Below are 24,160 nucleotides of genomic sequence, written 5' to 3'. Positions count from 1 at the left end.
TGGTGCTTTGATACTGTAATCAGGATCGAGACAGTACCTGTCCTATGATGCTTATTGCTGAAAATGGATCCTAACTTCTTTGACCTTCTAATCTGGATCATCAGATAATAAGAATTGAAGCAATCAGGATCAAAGGCGTGATGTCACGCTTTATCAGGCTCAAATAAATCTTTTACGTTACTTAGCTACAGGTAGTTAGTTGCTTGATAATTTCAGTCACTTTTAAGATCACCATTTACAGTTACTCAGGTACTGTATTTTAAATCCCAGAGTTAGTCTGTCACTCAGTTACAGTTACTCTGAAGTTATCCAGAAGGTTGTCTACTTATTTGCTAACAATCAATTACTTCACAAACTTAGTTACTTTGTTATTTTCATGATTACCTTTAAGTCATTCAGTTAATTATACTTTTTGGGTACTTGGCTTTGACTTGATAAAGGCAAGCTATACCCTTAGATCAGTTCTTATGTAACCCAAAGCCAACTTCTTCATTGCAATTCAGCCATGATTTTGATATATACTTCTGACTAACAAAATATTAACAAACAAACTAACTAATAAACAAACAAATGGAAACAAAACCCAACCTTCTTGCCAGACGTTGTGATCACTCAGGCTTTTTGGCTTTTATACCTACACATGGTAGTGGAAATGGGGGTGTTGTTTTGAGGGCCTGTGCTTTTCCAAGCATGAAAAAAATAACTAAGAATTTGTAAGTGATTTGGACCAAGCTCGGTTAAATGACCTAGCCCAAGACAGAAACTTGGTTAAAGTCAAGGTCCCCAGTCAAAAAACAAAACAAAACAAACAACAACAACAACAAAAAAACAGATATCTGGAATGGATATTCTGAGGAATTGTTTAAACATACACTGAGGCTACTGTGAAACACTAATATGAAGTTATATATCAAATTTGTTTTGGTCCCATGACCTTTTCTCTGTGGTTATCTTGACAGGTAAAACTCAAGTTCATAAATCAAAAACGTCCTTATTTAGGGTCTGCTTCTTTATCTGTCTCTGATCAAGGCAGTGTCTCTACATCTGAAGTTTGTCCCCAGGCATAGGAATATGGCTGCCCATTGCCCTTAGTGGTTGGATTGTGTCTAACTGTAATTCGGATGGGTTAAATGCAGAGGACAAACTTTGTTGCATATATGTGCAATGACAATAAAGTCCCCTCTTGTTCTGTTTATTAACTCAAGCAGTTTGGACCCCATATAGACATGGTGGAAGGGCTACTTAGTGGTTTAATTTTGGTCAGAACTGATTAAATGTTGGGCAGCACGGTGGATTAGTGGTTAGCACTGTTGCCTCACAGCAAGAAGGTCATGGGATTGATTCCCACCTGTGGCCTTTCTGTGTGGAGTCTGCATGTTCTCCCATGTTTGCGTGGGTTCCATCCGGTTGCTCGGTTTCCTCCTACATCAAAAGACATGCAGGTTAGGTGAACTGTAAGCTTTAAATGGTCCATGGGTGTGTGTGCGGGTGACCCTGTGAAAGGCTGGCGTCCCATCCAGGGCATGCCAGGCCTCGCACGGGGCACACACAGTAAGCGGCTGAAGATGAGTGAGTGAGTGAGTTAGTAATTAAATGTCAAGCCAACTTTCATTCATTCATTTTCTGCCACTTATGTGGGTCAGGATTGTGATGGCAGCAGACCAAGCAGCTGACCCACACTTCCCTATTCTCGGTGTAGTCCTGCAACTCTTCCTGGGGGATCCCAAGGCGTTCCCAAGCCATCTGAGAAATATAATCCCTCAAGCTTGTCATGGGTCTTCCCCGGAGCCTCCTCCCAGTTGGCCATGCCTGGATACCTCCCTAGGGAGACAATCAGAGGGCATCCTCACCAGATGCCCGAACCACCTTAACAGGCTCCTTTCAATGCAATGAAGCATTGGCTCTACTCTGAATCCCTCCTGGATAGTCGAGCTTCTCACCTTGACCAGGAGTGTAAGCCCAGATACAAAACAGAGGTATCTCATTTCTGCAACTTGTATCCGTGATCTTATTCATTCATTCATTACCCAAAGTTCATGACCATACATGAGGATAGGTGTGTAAATTGACTAGTAAATTTATAGCCGTGCCATTCAGCTCAGTTCCTTCTTCACCACTACGGTTCAGTACAGCATCCATGAAACATCAGATGATGCCCCAATCTGTCTGTCAATCTCACACTTCAACTTACCCCCACTCATGAACAAGACCCTGAGATACTCAAACTCCTCCACTTGCGGCAGTAACTTTCTCCTGACCCAGAGTGGACAATCCACCATTTTTTGACAGAGGACCATGTTCTCAGATTTGGAGGTGCTGATTGTCATCCCATTTGCTTCACACTCTGCCTCAATCCTGCTCAGTGTCCATGGGACATCACCACCTGATGAAGCCAACAGAAACCACATCATCTGTAAAAAGCATCCACATTTCAACCAACACTGGGTGTGATGTTGAGAAATATTAGTATCTCAGAATGCAAAAGATTGAGAACCACGCCCTACTTTTCTGGGTTAGGCTCAAAACTTGTCAATCACCCCTTGTTGCTGGAAACCCCTGTGTTGATGCAATCGGTCTAACAATTTGCTTAAAACTTGGTAACTACTCTTCACCTGTGCCAAGATGGGGAATCTCTGCTTATACAAATACAACCCCAATTCCAAATGAAGTTGAGACGTTGAGTAAAATGTAAATTAAAAACAGAATACAATGAATTCAACCTATATTCAATTGAATACACCACAAAGACAAGATATTTAATGTTCAAACTGATAAACTTTTTTGTTTGTGTGCAAATATTTGCTCATTTTGAAATGGATGGCTGCAACACGTTTTCAAAAAAGTTGCAACGGGGCAACAAAAGACTGGGAAAATTGATGAATGCTCAAAGAACACCTGTTGGGAATGATTGGGTATAAAAGGAGCATCCCCAAAAGGCTCAACCATTCACAAGCAAGATGGGGCGAGGATCACCACTTTGTGAACAACTGTGTGAAAAAATAGTCCAACAGTTTAAGAACATTGTTTCTCAACGTTCAATCCCAAGGAATTTAGGGATTCCTTCATCTACATTCCATCATATAATTAGAAGATTCAGAGAATCTGGAGAACTTTCTAAATGTAAGCGGCAAGACCAAAAACCAACATCAAATGCCCGTGACCTTTGATCCCTCAGGCGACACTGCATTAAAGACCGACAGACATCATTGTGTAAAGCCTCTCCAGGAACCATCACCTTATTGTGGTGGAGAGGTTTGTGTGCCACTATGAATCTGAGAGCTGTGTTGGATGTAGGGCCCGACAGCGAGTGCCTGGTGGCTGGGCTTTCCACGGAGAAAAGTTAGTGCGTATGCTCCGAACAGCATTTTGGAATATTCGGCTTTCTTGGAGTCTCTGAATGGAGACCTGTATAGGACTCTGGTGGGGGACCCCATTGTTCTGTTGGGGGACTTCAACGCACACATGGGCAGTGACAGAGACACCTGGAGAGGTGTGATTGGGAGGAACGGCCTTCCTGATCTAAACCCGAATGGTCATTTGTTATTGGACTTCTGTGCTAGTCACGGACTGTCCATAATGAACACCATGTTCGACCATAAGGATGCTCATAAGTGTACATAGCACCAGAGCACCCTAGGCCGAAGATCAATGATTGATTTTGTGATCGTTTCATCTGATTTGAAGTCGCATGTTCTGGACACTCGGGTGAAGAGAGGGGCAGAGCTGTCAACTGATCACCATCTGATGGTGAGTTGGATCAGAGGGTGGGGGGATGACTTTGGACAGACCTGGTAAGCCCAAACAGATAATGTGGGTGAACTGGGAATGTCTGGAGGAGCCCACTGTCTGATAGATCTTCAACTCACACCTCCGGCAGAGCTTCTCTCGCATTCCTGTGGAGGTTGAGGGCACTGAACCAGAATAGCAATGTTCAAAGCTTCCATTGCTGAAGCTGCAGCGGGGAGCTGTGGCCTGAAGGTCTTAGGTGCCTCAAGCGGGAGCAACTCTCGAACACCATGGTGGACACCGGTGGTCAGGGGCGCCATCCAACTGGAGAAGGAGTCCTTCTGAGATATGTTATCTCAAAGGACTCCAGAGGCAGTTACAAGGCACCGACAGGCCCGAAGGGCAGCAGCCTCTGCTGTGGGGGAGGCAAAGCAGTGGGTGTGGTAGGAGTTCGGAGCAACCATGGAGAAGGACTTTTGGTCAGCACCAAGGTGCTTCTGGTGGACCATGAGACACCTCAGGAGGGGAAAACGTGGAACTGTCAAAGCTGTTTACAGCATCCTCTGCTGACCTCAACTGAGGATGTAATCCGGCACTGGGAGGAACACTTTGAGGAACTCCTGCATCAGACCAGAGTGCCTTCTATAGCAGGGGCAGAGCTGGAAGCTGATGGAGGATTTTCATCAATTTCCCTGCTGGAAGTCACTGTGGTAGTCAAACAACGCCGCAGTGGCAAGAACCCGGGGGTTGATGAGATACATCCAAAAATGCTGAAGGCTCTGGGTGTGGAGGGATTGTCTTTGATGACACGTCTCTTCAACATTGTGTTGACGTCCGGAACAGTGCCTAAGGAGTGGCAAACTGGGGTGGTGGGCCACATATTTAAAAAGGGGGAGCACAGACTGTGTGCCAACTACAGGGGCACCACACTACTCAGCCTCCCTGGTAAAGTTTACTCCAGGGTGCTGGAAAGGAGGGTTCGGCTGATAGTCAAACCTCTGATTGAAGAGGAACAATGCAGGTTCCGTCCTGGTCGTGGAACAACCGACCAGCTCTTTACTCTTACAAGGATCATGGAGGTTGCCTGGGCGTATGCCCACCCAATCTACATGTGTTTTGTGGATTTGGAGAAGGCGTATGATCGGGTACCCCAGGAGACACTGTGGGAGGTGCTGCGGGAGTATGGAGTGAGGGGGTCCCTTCTGAGGGCCATCCAATCTCTAGACTCACAAAGCGAGAGCTGTGTTTGGGTGCTCAGCACTAAGTCGGACTCATTTCCGGTGGAGCTTGGCCTCCGCCAGGGCTGCGCTTTGTCACCAATCCTGCTTGTGAAATTCATTGACAGGATATCGAGGCGTAGTCAGGGGGAGGAGGGTTTCCAGTTTGGTGGGCTCAGGGTCTCATCACTGCGTTTTGCAGGTGATGTGGTCCTGTTGGCTTCATCGGCCGGTGACCTCCAACACTCAATGGATCGGTTCGCAGCCCAGTGTGAAGCGGCTGGGATGAGGATCAACACCTCTAAATCTGAGGCCATGGTTCTCAGCAGGAAACCGATGGATTGCCAACTCCGGGTAGGGAATACGGCCTTTCCCCAAGTGAAGGAGTTCAAGTACCCCGGGGTCTTGTTCACAAGTGATGGGATGATGGAGCGTGAGATTGGCCGGAGAATCGGCGCAGCATGGGCAGTACTGCACTCGCTCTACCCTACTGTTGTGACGAAACGGGAGATGACCCAAAATGTGAAGCTCTCGAGCTACTGGTCAATCTTCATTCCTACTCTCACCTATGGTCATGAGTGTTGGGTTATGACAAAAAGAACTAGATCGCAGGTACAAGCGGCCCAAATGGGCTTTCTCAGGAGGGTGGCTGGTGTCACTCTTAGAGATAGGGTGAGAAGTTTGGTCATCCGTGGAGAGCTTGGAGTAGAGTAGCTACTCCTTCATGTTGAAAGGAGCCAGCTGAGGTGGTTTGGGCATCTGGTAATGCCTCCTGGGCACCTCCCAAGGGAGATGTTCAAGGCATGTCCATCTGGGAGGAGACCCCGGGGAAGACCCAGGACTAGGTGGAGAGATTATATCTCCACACTGGCCTGGGAAAGCCTCGGGATCCCCCAGTCAGAGGTGGTCAATGTGGCATGGAAAAGGGAAATCTGGGGTCCCCTGCTGGAGCTGTTGCCCCCGCAATCCGAACCCGGAAAAGCGGTTGAAGATGAGATGAGATGAGATCATTGTGTAAAGGATCTTACTGCGTGGGCTCAGAAACATTTCAGAAAACCACTGTCAGTTAACCAGTTCGTCGCTACATCTACAAGTGCAAGTTAAAACTCTACCATGCAAAGCGAAAGCCATACATCAACAACATCCAGAAACCTTCTCTGGGCCCACGCTCATTTGAAATGGACAGAGACAAAGTGTGCTGTGGTCTGATGAGTACACATTTCAAATTGTTTCTGGATATCATTGTAGCATCAGGAAGAATCTAATATGTGTTTTAGGATATTTGAAATTGTAGATAATTTTATCTTGAATACTGGGGGCACCACCTATGACTGAATGATATTACAACAAGGTTGTAATATCTATGATTTTATGGTCAGTCAATAGGAAATATTAAAATCCATAAATAAGTCACATGACAGAAAATATACATGTTCTATCCTATAATATGCATGTTTCCATTTGACTTCAAGCTCTGCGTTTCGTACTAAATAAGTCATTAGTGGTGTATTTACTCAGTAATGACATCACCATGTGTCTGCTGAGAGCTTCTTCTTCTGGTGAAGCATCTGAAGCATGAACAACAGAACCCATCACGTAAACACAAAAAGTGAATGGCAGACTTAATGACTTTACAAGTGCGCACCCTTCCTGTGTTGGTGTGTTTACCGGACCTTGGCCCCACCCACCCCCACCCCCCCAGCAGAGGAGGAGGAGGGGTTTTGATGCTGATGTAGTTTAGTTGACAGCTGCATGGAGGTGCGGGGCAGCCGGGAGCAGGTGGGCAAGTGGGTGGGTGTGGTGGGTGTTGTGTTTGGGATCATCTTGGGTTTGCAACAGTTCACAGGTGAGAGGTCAGGAATGCACCCGACCTGGATCTGGCTTGAAGCAGCTGCCCCCCCCCCCCCCCCAAACACACACGTCCCTCTGGCACGCCGCGTGTTCACTGCACATGATCTGTTATTCTCTTTGATGTCTTTCCTCAGGGGGGCGGCGGAAAGGAAAAAAGGAAAGATGATGATGAAAAAAGGCGTAAACACCACCTGTTTATCTGACGGCGCGTAATTGTCGAAAAGGTAGATTGCAGACTTGACATAAAATGCACAGGAGGCAAATGGATGTGTGTGTGTGTGTGTGTGTGTGTGTGTGTGTGTGTGTGTGTGTGTGTGTGTGTGTGTGTGTGTGTGTGTGTGTGTGTGTGTGTGTGTGTGTGTGTGTGTGTGATATTACAAAGGGAAAAAATAAACGAGTGGCATCGGAGGAGAAGGGACGACGGGGACGCTGCACGTGCATGCCACAATGGATTTGGTGGCCCTGGTTTTGAAATGCTTTCAAAGCACGCTTTAAATTGCATTTTGAGGTTTATGTGAGGACAAGCCTGCAGCGGGTGCACACGAGTAAAAAACAAGCAGCGCTGCTCTTTAACATACTTACAATAAAATAAAATAAAATAATAATAATAAAATAAAGCTGGATGGTCGTACGTTGAATATGTAACATAACTAGCAAAAACATAAGAAATGATTTGTGTCCAGCTCTGTTGTTCTGCTGAGTCTGTAACAATGCTATCTGAGCCAAATTGAAAGGAACCCCAGGGTGCCACATGCACTCTGAAGTGCATAAGCTAATGACAGCACTGACAAATCCGAACGACTGTTCTTTTCACCCACAGCCCACACTGCGGTTTTGGTGATATAAAGCTCTCCCATTAAATATAGAAATTTCTGTTTCAGTGGCAGATACATCACAGAGGGGGGCTGATGGCATAGACAGTGTTTTTTTTCAGAAGGGGAAGTGGCGGATTTTGATTAATGTGACCTTATCTGGTTGTGCACATGGAAGCAGGGGGCTACGGAGCTTGGCGTGGGTGGATGGCTGCCTCCTCTGAAATGGGCTGCCTCGCTCGCTCGCCCCTTCTCCCCTTTTTTCCCTTTCCTGGTGGGTGTTCTCTCTCTCTCTCTGTTACAATGTAAGATATCCTTGTAGTCACACACCAACTTTACATAGCCTTTTGATTCTCCTGTCTGATGTTTTTTCAACACTCAGTCACCATTGCCTGACCAGATTCTTAGCTTATTAGCAGATCAGTCCTTCTAACATGTTCAAATTAATAAGGGTAAAAATAAATTGGACCAAACTTACTATTTTTCAAAATTTGATGTGAAATGAATTGTATGTGCAACAGAAATTGACTCTGAGGATACTTGGCTGTCTATCTGTGCAAGCGTACTCGCTCTCATTTCCAATGATGCCATCCTGGTGTTACAACAAATTGTGTTACTCATCAGATTTTTTTTTTTAGTTTTTTTTTTTACAAATTTTAAATATTTCAAACAAGATTTCAACCTACACGTCAGCCTGACGTCAGGTGGCTGCTCGCTCGAAGAAAATAAACCAAGATGGTGTAAAACACTCTGAAACAGCTTATTTTTGTATAAATCTGCAACCCCAATTCCAGTGAAGTTGGGACGTTGTGTGAAATGTAAATAAAAACATAATACAATGATTTGCAAATCCTCTTCAACCTATATTCAATTGAATGCACCACAAAGAGAAGATATTTAATGTTCAATCTGATAGACGTTTTTAGTTTTTGTGCAAATATTTGCTCATTTTGAAATGGATGCCTGCAACTCATTTCAAACAGTGGCAACAAAAGACTGAGAAAGTTGATGAATGCTCAAAGAAAACCTGTTTGGAACATTCCACAGGTGAACAGGTTCATTGGAAACAGGTGTGTCATGATTGGGTATAAAAGGAGCATCCCCAAAAGACTCAGCCATTCACAAGCAAAGATGGGCCGAGGATCACCACTTTGTGAACTACTGCATGAAAAAAATAGTCCAACAGTTTAAGAACAATGTTTCTCAACGTTCAATTGCAAGGAATTTAGGGATTCCATCATCTACAGTCCATAATATAATCAGAAGTTTCAGAAAATCTGGAAAACTTTCTACATGTAAACGGCAAGGCCAAAAACCAACACTGAATGCTCATGACCTTCGATCCCTCAGGTGGCACTGCATTAAAAACCGACATCATTGTGTAAAAGATCTTACCGCGTGGGCTCAGGAACACTTCAGAAAACCATTGTCAGTTAACACAGTTCGTCGCTACATCCATAAGTGCAAGTTAAAACTCTACCATGAAAAGTGAAAGCCATACATCAACAACATCCACAAACCTTCTCTGGGCCCGTGCTCATTTGAAATGGAGAGAGGCAAAGTGGCTGTGGTCTGATGAGTCCACATTTCAAATTGTTTTTCTAAATCATGGATGTCGTGTCTTATTGGACAACAGAGGAAAAAGACCATCCCGATTGTTACCAGCACAAAGTTCAAAAGCCAGCATCTGTGATGGTATAGGGGTGTGTTAGTGGCCATGGCATGGGCAACTTACACATCTGTGATGGCACCATCAATGCTGAAAGGTACAGCCAGGTTTTGGAGCAACACATGCTGCCAGAAACAACCGTTTAGCCTTCTTGGACTGTGATGTTACGATTGGAGAGAACAGGCAGGTCCAGACAGAGGTTTACAGAAAACCCACTCACACTGACCAATATCTGCTCTTTGGCTCAAACCACCCCCTTGAACACAAGCTCGGGGTGATCAGGACTCTTCAACACAGAGCCCTACAGGTGCCCACAACTGCAGAGGGAAGGGCTAAAGAACAACAACTTGTACAGAAAGCCCTCACAGTATGTGGGTACCCACGATGGTCCCTGGACAAAGTGCAGAAGTCCCAGAAAACAAAGAGACCAGATAGGCAGGAGACGGAGACAAGAAGAAGAGGAGTGTCTCTCCCTTATTTAGCAGGAGTAGGGGAAAAATTACAGAGGATCTTCAGACAGCACAAAATCCCAGTTTACTTTAAACCGGTTAACACCTTGAGACAGAAATTAGTTCACCCTAAGGACAGGATCCCTAGTTACAAACAGAGCAATGTAGTGTATTATATCAGATGTCAGGAAAACTGTAATGAACACTACATAGGTAAGACTAAGCAACCTTTAAACAAGAGGCTATACCAGCACCGCAGAGAGGTCGCCAGTGGACCTCAGTCTGCAGTTCACCTCCACCTGAAAGACACTAACCACACGTTTGAGGACAAGGAAGTTAAAATCTTAGCCAGAGAGAAGAAATGGTTTGAGAGAGGTGTCAAGGAAGCATTCTTTGTAAAACAGTTGAAACCCAGCCTTAACCGGGGGGCGGGTCTCAGACACGCTTTGTCCCCTGTTTACAATGTGGTACTCAGGTCAAAGCAGTTTCAGTCTTTTGTTCATGGTAATGAGTCATTCACGTCATCAGGAAAGTCATCAAGGGAGCCATCAGGGGAGGCTTCCATCCCATCATTAGGAGAGTGCACAATAGGTGCTAATTAGAGCTATTGTTTAGTCACTAGCCTATAGCAGTCGGCCTCTCGGTAGGAGGGGTCTGGTTAGGTTAAAAACTCCAGCTTTTGTTGGCTTCTGGTTTATTCTTCTCTACAAGAGTCAAGACAGAATTCAGACTACCAGAGCAAGAATTTTAGCTGAGGAAGCTTCTGTGATTTGAAGCGAAACGTCCTCACGTCAAGCAACCCAGTCCAGTCGAAGATTCAAGCTTCTCTACGCTGCCATCCAAGCAACGTCTTTTTCAGGGATGTCCCTGCTTATTTCAGCAAGACAATGCCAAGCCACATTCTTCACGTGTTACAACAGCGTGGCTTCATAGTAAAAGAGTGCGGGTACTAGACTGGCCTGCCTGCAGTCCAGACCTGTTGCCCATTGAAAATGTGTGGCGCATTAAGAAGTGCAAAATACGACAACGGAGACCCCGGACTGTTGAACAACTGAAGTCGTACATCAAGCAAGAATGGGAAAGAATTCCACCTACAAAGGTTCAACAATTAGCGTCCTCAGTTCCCAAACACTTATTGAGTGTTGTTGTAAGGAAAGGTGATGTAACACAGTGGTAAACATACCACTGTCCCAACTTTTTTGAAACGTGTTGCAGGCATCCATTTCAAATGAGCAAATATTTGCACAAAAACAAGATTTGCAAATCGTATTCTGTTTTTATTTACATTTTACACAACATCCCAACTTCATTGGAAATGGGGTTGTAATATATTTCTCAAATATTTTGTAAACGTTTGTGAAAAATAAACATTTCTCAATCTAAACAGTGTTTTTGAAACCAGGTAACACCTCTGAAATGATTTATAAGACATTTTACGGATGTTAGCGTGCAGGTCATCTCAAATCCTCGCTTTAGCACACACGCTTCCCCCTGCAGTCTGTCTGCACGATGGCGTTAGAAGGAAAAGACAGTATTCTCCATGGAGTTACCCCAAGATAAATGTGTTCTCTTTATTAAAGTAAGTTGTAATTTTGCAGCATGTTACAAAAATTAAACTGTGAAATTGGAAAGGCCGTACAGCTTTACATTTACTAATAAAAGTACCACTCTTCACCCGGGTGATGAATGATGACAGTTTTAAGTCTTTCAAAAAATTAAATTGGAATCACTGCATCAGTGTGAAACTTTAGGCTACAAATAAACTACAGAACTTGCAGAGTGCTCTTTCTAGCCTTTTCATATTGTAGATTTTTTTTGTGTGTGCCCTGTAGTTAACCAAGTCTTAAGAGTTTTTCCTTGGCAGAAGAATGCTCTCTGAGTGCTGTAATTTATTTATAGCCTAAAGTCACAGTTTTTATGCCCTTATTTTAACAGCTGGCATCATTTTTTTTATCCATTCAGTCGTTCCAAGTGTTAACCAACCAACAGTTACATTTGACATACTGTAGATTTACTTATTTTCAGCAGAAAATGTTTTTGATCCGTGTCAAATGTAAGAAAAAATAATTAATGACGATGCTATATTCTATCATTTAAGTTCTGAAATAAGAAACCGCATTTTACAGTCATAGCTGAGGCAGTAGTCAACATTTGGATAAAGTCAGTCTTTTAAAACTGCTGTATGATTGTGCAAAAATTGTGCTGTTTCCTAATAGTGCTAAGATATTTATTGTACAAGGTCTGTGAGAAAACTATCCAACCTTTTTATTTTATGCAAAAAATATAAGGATTTGATTCATATGTTTTTACGTCAGCCAAGCTTGAACCTTCGTGCGCATGCATGAGTTTTTTCACGCCTGTCGGTTGCGTCATTCGCCTGTGGGCAGGCTTTGAGTGAGCACTGGTCCACTCCTCTCGTCGTTTTTTCATTGCGAGGAAATGGCGGAATGATTTGGGCTTTTTTTCCATCAGCATTTTTTCAGAAACTGTTAGAGACTGTTAGAGACAGCTGGAAACCATTCGGAAAATTCACATGGCTTTCGGTGAAAATTTTATGGGCTTCACAGAGATTATGGAGTGTTACTACAGCTTTAAGGACAGCCCACAATGGCGCACGGTGCGCCACGCTCCGAGCCACTATCGACAGGCAGAAACCACCATTTCATTTCTAAACAGATGGCTGTGTCGATCCGGGACCGACGTGTGCAATTTCTCTGGTTATCACAAGAGCTGGACATCAGCCACTTTCCGGCAGATTTCACTTTTAACAAGAGATTTTGTCATGGAAAGCCGCGCGGAGGCTTCGTGCGTCACGACGGAGCCGCTGATGGAGCGAGACAAAGAACACCTCTGTTTTGGAGTGTCAGAGGACAAGCTGGGACATGCCCAGCTCTCCAGAATTTCTCTTATACTCACTCGACTGGTAAGCCACTGAAAGCCGAGATAGGCATGTCCCTTTTTGCAGCTAGCTACCAGCCCATGACAGCACCATGCAAACATCCACAAAATAATAAGTTCAGAGGTGTTATTAAGTTCCAAAAACAGCATTTTCAGTTTTAGAAGTGTTTAGAAGTTTATTTCTTGTTAGCTTTTACAAAATATATGAGAAATATGTATATAAACACACAAAATGCCACAATTTTGGAGAGCGCTGCCACTGATGTTGCGGTGAAGCTCTACTCTGATTGGCTGTCACCCCCGCCACTCAAAAACAAACCAAACAGATTGAAATAGAATGTGATTTTATTTAACCTCTATCTATTAAAATACGTCAAGGTTAGCCATCTTTGAACTTGTCCAAGGTCTGTGTCCCAAAAATGTTCCCCATGAATTTGAAGACTGGCAGTAACAGGACTGGACTTATGCTGAGCACAGACAGACAGATGGAAAGATGGACAGATAGATGGACTGATGCAAAGCCCTCACAATACCCCATGGCCATATTTGATGGCCTCTGAAAAAAAAAAGAAATGAAACGTTGCCTTTCTTTAAATTTAATGTTGTGTGGGCTGCTGAAGAGGAGGTACTGCTGGCCCACCACCACCAGAGGGCACCCTGCCTGGAGTGCGGGCTCCAGGCACCAGAGGGCGCTGCCGCCTCACAGGAGCAGCCGGGGTGACAGCTGACACTCATCACCTGTGACAGCTGTCACCACTCATCTGATCTGCATCGGTATATCAGCAAGACATCATCTCCACCTCTTTGCCGAGATATCGTTCTACCTGGAAGGTAATATTCTCAGCTGACTGCTTGACAGTAACCTTTTGTGATTTTGTGAGTGATAACAGACCTTTTTCCAACGAGAGGTGGAGGTAGCTTTCCTGCCGTGCGGATTACTGGGTGCAAACGCGCCCACCTTTAATTGTGTTTTTGTTCCTCGCCAGCAGTACCAGGTCCGACACGCGGAGGCAGTGGCCACCTGGGAATTCGGGACTTGGCGGCTCCAGTATTCCCGGGGTCTGGTGGCAGAGGAAATCGTGTGGTTCCGGTTCTGCTTTGGACAGGTGTCTCCTATCTTCGAGCCTGCCCACACGACACCTTTGTGAATTGATTCTGATCTATTGTTGTAATCTGTTGTATTTGTTGTGCACATTCACAACAGTAAAGTGTTGTTATTTGACCTATTCCATTGTCCGTTCCTTTGCGCCCCCTGTTGTGGGTCCGTGTACCGACACTTTCCCAACATTTAATTCATCAAACATTCAACAGAATTGTTTTAGGTAAAAATATTAAGTTGACTTTACTAAATTAACTTGAAAAATAATATTTAAGCTTAAGGACATGCATTTTAAGTTAACTGAACAAAAAAGTTCAGAAAGTTCAGAAAAAGTTAATGTAAAGTGCACAAATCAGTTAATTTACCTTTTTCAGTGGATTGTGGTACAAAAACAGTGCACCACCTTATGGTGGTCATGAAGGCTCTGTGTTCATGCCACTACATTCCTTTCATCCATATCACGTAACCAACATGACACATTCAGAAAAGTCAACAAATATTGCCAAATGTCATCAGACCAGGGCCGAGCTGGAAGCACCGCTCGCCTTCTCTTCATATCCTTTTCCAGTATTTTGTGTTTCTGTGAAAAGCTCTCATGCTGCACTCATGGCTATCTTCAGTTTGCATATCCTGCTTTAATGTCTTGTGCTTTCAGACTCCTCCGCTCGGCTCCTCATGCCAGGCAGACAGTCAGGTGCAGCGGTGCTGCTCCACCGTCGCTCCATCACCACCTGGCCCGCTTCCAGTGCTTTTAGTGAGCGCTATCTGTCAGCCCATGAATAATACAGGTCCAAGGCTGGCGTTAGCCTGCTAGCTAGCTATGTGGAATCCAAATGAGCTGTACAGCAGGAAGAGAGCACTTGACTTTTAGCTCAGCACCACGCTCTTCCTACCAAGACAGGCAATTACTCAGCCCACAGCCAGCTGCAGCTGTGGCAATCATAAACCCAACCCTGCACAGCCCTGCATGCATCTGTGTGCACGCACGCACGCACGCACGTACGCACGCAAGCACGCACGCACCTATCAGAATTACACCCACCCTGTCTGCACACACGCACAGCCAACACTTAGTTATCATAGCTGAGAGGGAACACAGAGTGTGTCATCTTTTCTGCTGCTGCACTGTATTTAGAAAAGTTCAATAATAACACATAATACTTTAAAGTTAGTCAAATATTGTGATTTCAGTAAGATCATTTATGTGAAACTCATTGACATCTGGTGATGCACCAGGTCAGTAAAAACAAAACAAAAACAACAACAACAAAACACCCTTGCTTTGCCTGTGCAATATCTCATTGGCATGTCTGCCACCTGCTGGTTGGTTAGTGGATGCTGGATTTAGACCGATTAATAGCAGGTGTTGCCATCATTGAGAGACAGGCCACGTCCAAAGAGAATCAAAGCGGTAATGTTCCAAAACACATACCGCCACTCAACCTTGCAAAATGGGCAATGTTTTTACTGTCGTATGTCTGTATGTCTGCGGACAAGATAACTCAAAAACAGCTGGACTGATTTCCTTCAGACAGGCTGGGAATATTACTAAGACAGACATCTGGAGGTGATTAGATTATGGAGGGTCTTTGTCAAAGGTTAAGGTCAAGGAATATGTGGTCTGAAAAAAACACCTTTTTGGGTGTATCTCAACAACCGAGAAGCCCAGATGGATGAGTGACAGCATATACTGACCACCAAAATGTTAGTGATTGATTGATATTAATGTTTTACATATATCTGTGTGTTAATTCCTTATCTCCCCACTTTATTTTTGGTATCAATACGTATTTGATTTACTTAAGTGGTTATAACTCGTGCATTATTTGCTTCCTATCTGGTTATCTGCCTAAGAATGCATGCCAACTGGGTTTAACTGGTTAAGGTTGTGCATGCAGAACCTTGAGTCAGGTTTTTGACCATGCGTTGATCTCGCGCTGGGTGCATGCCTAGCAGGAGGGCATGTCTATGGGGGCCAATAAGACGAGGTGTTGTGGAATAAGGACCACCCACTGCAATGCATAGGAATGTTTTTTTTTTTTGTTGTTTTTTTTAAAGTTCTCTCTTTTTTGTTCTTTGTTCTTGGCTGAATGAAACTCCTGCATGAGCGAAGTTCACAAGAACCCAGATCTGTAAATCTCACTGTAACTTTGAATAAACCTAATCTGAGGAATAGTTTGTTTCCAAACTCCACTTGGGATGGTATGATTAACAGAATCTGGAGACAAAAGTCAACAAATGTCATCATGATGAAGTCACACAGATATCATATGATGAAGGCATACATAGTCAAAGGCACCATTACAGGCATACTGTATGTACATGTACTGGTACATTTATATCATGCTGTGCAGAGCGCACAGGGCAGGCATCAGCCTCCTGATGCCTTCAATTTAAAATTAGTGTGCAGTGAATTTGATTTGTGTGAGAACGTCTGCACAGAAACAGACTAAATCAGAGAGAAATAAATCTTTATTTTCTCATTATTTAACAGTTGGAAAGGTCAGAAATCAATAAATCCTTGCAGGACTGATTTTATATGGATGTAGTTCAAACATCTGAGTGGTTTATTTCATGTTTTGCCCAAAAGATGCCCATGATTCATGACGATACTCAGTATAATCCCTTTACCTTCACTCTGTGATAAGATTACACACCATTTAAATACAACCCCTGGCAAAAATTATGGAATCACCGGCCTCGGAGGATGTTCATTCAGTTGTTTAATTTTGTAGAAAAAAAAGCAGATCACACACATGACACAAAACTAAAGTCATTTCAAATGGCAACTTTCTGGCTTTAAGAAACACTATAAGAAATCAAGAAAAAAAGATTGTGGCAGTCAGTAACGGTTACTTTTTTAGACCAAGCAGAGGAAAAAAATATGGAATCACTCAATTCTGAGGAAAAAATTATGGAATCACCCTGTAAATTTTCATTCCCAAAACTAACACCTGCATCATATCAGATCTGCTCATTAGTCTGCATCTAAAAAGGAGTGATCACACCTTGGAGAGCTGTTGCACCAAGTGGATTGACATGAATCATGGCTCCAACACGAGAGATGTCAGTTGAAACAAAGGAGAGGATTATCAAACTCTTAAAAGAGAGTAAATCATCATGCAATGTTGCAAAAGATGTTGGTTGTTCACAGTCAGCTGTGTCTAAACTCAGGACCAAATACAAAAAACACGGGAAGGTTGTTAAAGGCAAACATACTGGTAGACCAAGGACGACATCAAAGCGTCAAGACAGAAAACTTAAAGCAATATGTCTCAAAAATCCAAAAATGCACAACAAAACAAATGAGGAACGAATGGGAGGAAACTGGAGTCAACGTCTATGACTGAACTGTAAGAAACCGCCTAAAGGAAATGGGATTTACATACAGAAAAGCTAAACGAAAGCCATCATTAACACCTAAACAGAATAAACAAGGTTACAATGGGCTAAGGAAAAGCAATCGTGGACTGTGGATGACTGGATGAAAGTGATATTAAGTGATGAATCTCAAATCTGCATTGGGCAAGGTGATGATGCTGGAACTTTTGTTTGGTGCCTTTCCAATGAGATTTATAAAGATGATTGCCTGAAGAGAACATGTAAATTTCCACAGTCATTGATGATATGGGGCTGCATGTCAGGTAAAGGCACTGGGGAGATGGCTGTCATTACATCATCAATAAATGCACAAGTTTACATTGATATTTTGGACAATTGAAAGGATGTTTGGGGATGATGAAATCATTTTTCAAGATGATAATGCATCTTGCCATAGAGCAAAAACTGTGAAAACGTTCCTTGCAAAAAGACACATAGGGTCAATGTCATGGCATAGGGTCAATGTCAACGAGCAGATCTGATTTGATGCACGTTTTAGTTTGGGGGATGGAAATTTACAGGGTGATTCCATAATTTATTCCTCAGAATTGAGTGATTCCATATTTTTTTCCTCTGCTTGGTCTAAAAAAGTAACCATTACTGACTGTCACAATCTTTTTTTCTTGATTTCTTATAGTGTTTCTTAAAGCCAGAAAGTTGCCATTTGAAATTACTTTAGTTTTGTGTCATGTCTGTGATCTGCTTTTTTTCCCACAAAATTAAACAACTGAATGAACATCCTCTGAGGCCGGTGATTCCATAATTTTTGCCAGGGGTTGTAGTAACATGGAGTGAGACACATCCAAAATACAATTAACACTAGGGCCCAAAGTCATTGCACCTGTACACAAGACATGCAGTAGTTATCTTAGATCTCTGGTTCAACATCCAGGTCTCGTAACGTACAGAGGAGTCCACAGACATGGACTGCTATCTTCCTGCAATGATGTCACCTGTTCCTGCTTCTTCATTCCAAATCAATTCCCAGGGGTAAGGTCTAACCTCACCCACTCTCTGAGCAAGCACACTGGGAACAGTGGGAAGGAAAAACTCCCTCAGGCTTTTTACTGATGACAGGAAGAAATCTCAAGCAGATCAGAATCGGTGGGATGGCCATCTGCTTCAATCATACCAGGAAGAACAAATTAACAAAGAACCATACGAAGACATATACACTAAGATGCTTGTCAGGTCCAGGAGACACATGAACCAACTGTCCAGACAATCCAAAGGTCATCAACCTGTGAAGTTGGTTTCACGATTCCATAAGCTCCTTCCCTCACATTTTTCTGGACCTTCTAAGACCCCACGGTGTTAAAACATGTAAATTAAATAAAGATAGTCTTCATAAGCACATGTGAGCTATCAAGTGCTTAAGCAAAAGCTGCGTTACTTCATCATCTCTAATCTGCTGGTTAACAGGAGACACGTCGTCCACCTTTATCTCAGCTGCTCCGCGGCAGCAGACTGCAGCGAGGGCTACTGCCTGCATCAGGCGTATGTCACATATATGTTGGTGTAATTAGCTTTACGCTGAGGCATCCGTCGGTGACAGTGTTAACCCATCCATCATCTGCTCAAATCGTTCACTGGCATAGTGTGCGGCGTAATTACAGAGTGCTAAGCAACGGCAGGCTTTGCAGGTAAAAATAGTCATGCAGGATGGAGACTTTTGCATGTGTTTGGCACGCGGGGTGTGTGCACAAGGTCCATGCGCATGTAGGCGGCAGAAAGTTTGTGTGGCGGTGGCGGGTGTGTGCACGCACGCCTGTGCGCTCTGCGGTAATGAGATCTAGTTAGCGATGCTCCAGAGTGTCTTATTAACAAATAATAGCAGCACTCCTTTGTTTTTATCTCTCCTCCCATCCATTATTCAAACCTCACAGATTTACTCATCATTCATTTATAGCAGCATCTTGTGCAGCCTAAAAAATAAATGTCACCCAAAACATCACTGTCACGCAGTGTGGCGTTTCTCAGCATGCGTATCAGATTTTTGGCCATTTGTCCTCATATACAGTAACCGACGAGAAAACGGGCTCTTCAGCAGACAAGCTCCATCTGCACATGCACACATAAGTGTGAATGACAGAGTGCTATTGAAATAGATGAGCTGCATCTTGCCGGATCACTGACGATGGCTGTAGTGAGGCCATTCCGCTATTCAGCCCCCCGTTGTGAAATCAGCATGACGCCGTGTGTACTTTAGCTAGATTCTCTTTCTGATCAAATTGCCAGATGCAGAGAGGCACTTAGCTGGGAATGAATGTGAAGTAGCCGATGTGAGAGTGAGGACTCACCATCCGTGTGCGAACTCATTGCCGTAGCACCACGTAGGAGTGAATACTGCCCCTTGCTTCTCTCCTCTCTCCAGGTGATGAGCCTGTTCTGAAGGTCCCGCTCCAGTCGAGGGCCCTTGAAGTCAGGCTGGTGGTACTTTAGGCAGATAGAGGTAAGCTGACAGCACACCATCTCTTTTACCGGCAAACACTTACCGCAGCCACAAGCGACAACGCCCTGCGCCACAAGTCAGTTGGCACTCAGTCTTCTGCTCATGGTGTGAACCAGATGTTTTAAAGGAGTGTAATCAAATATCACTAATCATATTCAGTGTTTCCACCAATGCTGGATAAAGAAGGTCAGGTCAGGTCAGGGACCACCAACACGTCCACCAGACTACAGAACTGCCTTTGGTCCTCGATGGCAACTCAGGCAGACAACAGGTCCATCCCTACCTCCCCAGTTCTGTAAAGTAACCATCTGACAGAGCTGAAATGTAGGCATCCCTTTGGTCTTCTCCAACCACTAGGGTCATCAACACTGCATGCACCTACCTGCATGCTGGATTCTGCACAAACAATGGCATCACATGGTCAAAATGTCTAAGATGATACTCTTCATCTGAGTCTCCAAAAGTAACTGTTTCACACAAAGTCATTCCAGTGGGACCCAAAGGATCCTGTGGAGAACCCTGGTACCAAAAACATCCAGTCATCTCCTTTTGTCACTACTTAGTGTCCAAGTCTCACAACAGAACATTAAGGCAGGAAGCACCAGGACTAGTGGTGTGAGAGATCATGGTTGATCAGTACAAACCAGCCCACATGATTCGATGGGCATGCGAACCATGGATGAACTGCAAAATTGACATAATAGTGCACTTTAAAAAAGGAACTGCTGTCTCAACGAGAAAAACTGATGTAACAATTTGCATACTTTTTAAAAGTTATTTCAGCTTTCAACTGAGTTAATGCCACAAAACTTCTCTAGTTAAACTGAAATAACTTTAGTTACAGGCTCCCACTAACTTTTATTTCCATTTCATGTTTATTCTGTTTGACAGGGAACTAAATAAACTATCACTGTGTGTCTCCACATCCTTTCCAGTCATCTGTAGCTCACATTTGGCATAATTTCTTTTCTGTGTTCATGTGGAATTATAGGACAGAGGGGAATCCCACATCCCAGGGCCTATTTACATGAATTTGTATATTTAAATAGGGGCATGGAGAGGGAGGAGTTTGGTACGTCTACATGTGCGCTCAGTTCCATGTTCTGTAGAATGTATAAAGAGAACATGCTTGGATCCATGCGTACGCACACTTTGATACATCTGGATATGTTTGTTTGTACGCCAGTTTCTGGGTTTTAGCGTACACCATGTTTCAATAGGAAATCCATCCAAATCTTTGTACATGAGGCTCCAGGTTTTGAAGACAAAATGTCTTTTGCCTCTTCCATGTTCCATGTAAGGTCACTGAATTGAGAGCCGTGCTCAAAGAGCAGGTGCAGCCAAAGTAAGAAAGAAAAAAAAATCAGTTCTCGGACTTTTGCCAAGTGGTGTGTTTGCTTGGTTGGACTAATGTATGTATTTATCCTAAAAGTACTATATAAGCAGGGGTGCACATAACTGGTACTCATGGTGCTTGTGTGTATGAGACAACATTGATACACAGCAGAGGGAAACACTTTTCCTACAATCTGTCATTGCTTTCCTCCTATGAAGTGCTTCCTAACTGTTTTCTGCTGCACACCATTATTGCTATCATCCTACGGGTCAATGCAGACATTCTGATCAATCAAAAAATAAATAAAGAAAGAATGAAGTTATAACTGTAGTTCTATTTTGCTCAATTTCTTTTATTTTTATTAGTTTTTAAAATTTTGACAAACATTATTTTTTATTCATTGGCACTGTTCATATTTCAATTCAAGATAACAAGTATTCCATTTTAAAGTATTACTGAAACACTGGTTGGACAACTTGGTTTAAGTGTTTTTTAAAAATGGAAAGTCAAATGGTATCTGTTTTTTTCTGATCCCAAAATGATTTGATCCATGGGTGTTGCGATCCATTCCACCCCGAACCAGGACCATCATCATTCTCTCACCAAGGTATCAACATTTCCAAACGCCTCTGCCCAGAGACCTGATGACTCCATAAGATCTTCCCAGGTGTCTTGTGATCTCAGGAGCTGAAGACATGAAAAGTCAATGTCCCCAAGTTTGACACTTTCTCTTCATAAAGACACACTTCTGAAGACTAAGTATACTATAGAATTAACAATACCTCACGGTGCTTTTTTGTTCAGCAATCTCACTTTAAAGAGTCTGTGCAGAGCGGACTGTCTAAGAAGATCCGTTGAAAAGATGAAAAAAAAAAAAATTGATCATGCGCACTGATGTGGATACACAAAGTCAGACAACATATACAGTGGGGGAAATAAGTATTTGATCCATTGTCATTTTTGCTATCAGGTTTGCTTAGCAGGGATGGTTGGAGACAAATGTGGGACTCGACACAGTAGCTCAAGTTCCAAAAAGTGTTTACTGAATTAATCAGTGGGGTCCAGTACACAAAGAGGCAGTCCAAAAACAGCAAACAGATCCAAATCATCAGGTGAGTAGTGTGGTTGAGAAAAACAGGCAGGTGGTCATAACACACATGGAAGCAGGACTAGAACAATACAAAGATGGAGCTACAAGTGGTGGCACAAGGCACAATGATCAGGCAAATAACAATGCAACCAGTGAAGCTTAAGTACACCGAGTAGTGAGCTACAGATTGGGAACACCTGCAGAAAGAACCGGGCGTGGCCTAGACAGAGTGTGACGCCCCCCACCAAGCACTAAGTGACACAGACAAGAGAAAATGGGAAAAGGAAGCTCAAGCAGGACACATCCAGCGAGAGAAGTCACAACTATCGCACACACCAACCATTCCCCAAAACAGACTATAATGCAAGAACTACACAGAAAAGAACAGAACCCAAACCAAGACATGACTGAAAACCGGATAACACACACAGTACATGACAGTACCCCCCCCACCTAACGGCTGGCACCCGACGGCCCAGGGGAGTCAGGATGCAGAGAGTGGAAGTCCGAAATCAGGTCCGGGTCCAGGATGAAGTGGGCGGGGACCCCTCCCAGTCCACCAAATACTACTACACCCCTCCCACGCCGCCGAGACCCCAAGAGGCACCGCAATGAAAAGACCGGCCCACCATTCACAAACCAGGCAGAGGGTGGGGAGAATGGCCGGAGGGCACAAAGAACTGGTACGGGCAGGCTTCACCTGGCTGACGTGGAAGGTGGGGTGTATCCTCATGGACCTGGGTAGCCGAAGGCAAACAGACACTGGGTTAATAACCTTTGAAATGGGAAATGGACCCACGAACCTGGGAGCAAGTTTCCGTGGATCGACCCCGGAGGGCCAGATGGCGGGTGGAGAGCCACACCCATTGTGCAAGTGAGTAGACAGGCTCCTGTGACCTCTTCCTGTCCGCGGAGGCCTTGTAGGCCACTGAGCAAGGCCCGACGGGCCCACTCCCAGGTTCGTCGGGAGCGGAGGATGAGTGACAGAGCTGAGGGTACATGAGAAGTCAGATCTGTGGAGGAGAACAGAGTAGGCTGAAAACCATGTGACACATGAAATGGGGAGCAGCCAGTGGATGAAGACGGCAGACAGTTGTGGGCGAGTTCCACCCATACTAATTGTGTAGACCAGGATAACGGGTGCTGCGATGCGAGGATGCGAAGGCCCTTTTCCATGTCCTGATTGATCCTCTCGGATTGTCCATTAGCCTGTGGATGGTACCCGGAGGTGAGACTGGAGGAAACCCCAAGCAGTCAGCAGAATTGGCCCCAAAACTGGGAGACAAATTGAGGACCCCAAGCGGAAACAATGTCCTGGGAAAACCCATGTAGCCTAAAGACGTGGTTCAATAGTGCTTCAGCGGTCTCTTTCACGGTAGGTAATTTAGGTAGAGGTATAAAGTGCGCCATCTTAGACAGGCGTCAACAACCGTCAGTATTATGGTATTGCCTTTGGATGGAGGTAAGCCCGTTACGAAGTCGACTGAGATGTGCGACCAAGGTCTCGTAGGAAAGGGTAGCAAGTGGAGTTTTCCAGTAGATGATTGGGTAGAGGATTTGTACATTGCACAAGTAGGACACACCCCAATGTATTCGTTGACATCGGAAAGTAATCGTGGCCACCAAAACCTTGCTGAGCGTAACTGTGGTATTGATACCCGGATGAAAAGCAAAACGACTGTTGTGTGCCCAACATATGACCTCCCCCCGTAATGCATCCGGAACAAACAGCCTACCCGGAGGACAACCCTGAGGAATGGGAAGGTCATGCATTCTTATGATCGGTCCAAACTACAAATGGTACTTGTGCTCCTTCCAACCAGTGGCACCACTCCTCCAAGGCCACTTTGACCGCAAACAGTTTGCGATCGCCGATGTGATAATTGCGTTCAGCCGGAGTTAGTTTTCTTGATAAAAAGGCACAAGGATGTAACCTTTTATCTATCGGATCGATCTGGGACAAAACAGCTTCAACACCTACATCGGAAGCGTCCACTTCGACCACGAACTGTCTGCCGGGGTCAGGGAGGAGAAGCACGGGCCGTTGTGAACCGTTTCTTTAGGACCTGAAAAGCTTTGTCACACTCCAGTGACCACTGAAAGGTCTGGAGGAACGAGGTTAACTCATGCAAGGGAGCTGCCACGGAACTAAAATTGCGAATGAACTTTCAGTAAAAATT

The 24,160-nt window shown here is 44.2% G+C and overlaps 1 protein-coding gene and 1 long non-coding RNA gene across 7 annotated transcripts in view; one reads left to right on the top strand and one right to left on the bottom strand.

Moving 5' to 3' along the window:
• myt1lb (myelin transcription factor 1-like, b) overlaps positions 1 to 24,160 on the bottom strand; it is a 430,716-nt gene that overhangs the window by 163,569 nt on the left and 242,987 nt on the right. The gene's annotated exons all lie outside the window — the stretch shown is intronic.
• On the top strand, positions 1,561 to 15,398 carry LOC117531775. Its single transcript, XR_004566724.1, has 3 exons — positions 1,561 to 1,581; positions 8,342 to 8,344; positions 15,320 to 15,398. It is a non-coding gene; the product is annotated as an uncharacterized LOC117531775 (long non-coding RNA).

Source organism: Thalassophryne amazonica, chromosome 19, assembly GCF_902500255.1.
Source record: "Thalassophryne amazonica chromosome 19, fThaAma1.1, whole genome shotgun sequence".
In the NCBI taxonomy this organism is placed as follows: Eukaryota; Metazoa; Chordata; class Actinopteri; order Batrachoidiformes; family Batrachoididae; genus Thalassophryne; species Thalassophryne amazonica.
Note: the sequence above shows the minus strand (reverse complement) of the source record. Positions and strands in the feature narration are given on the sequence as shown.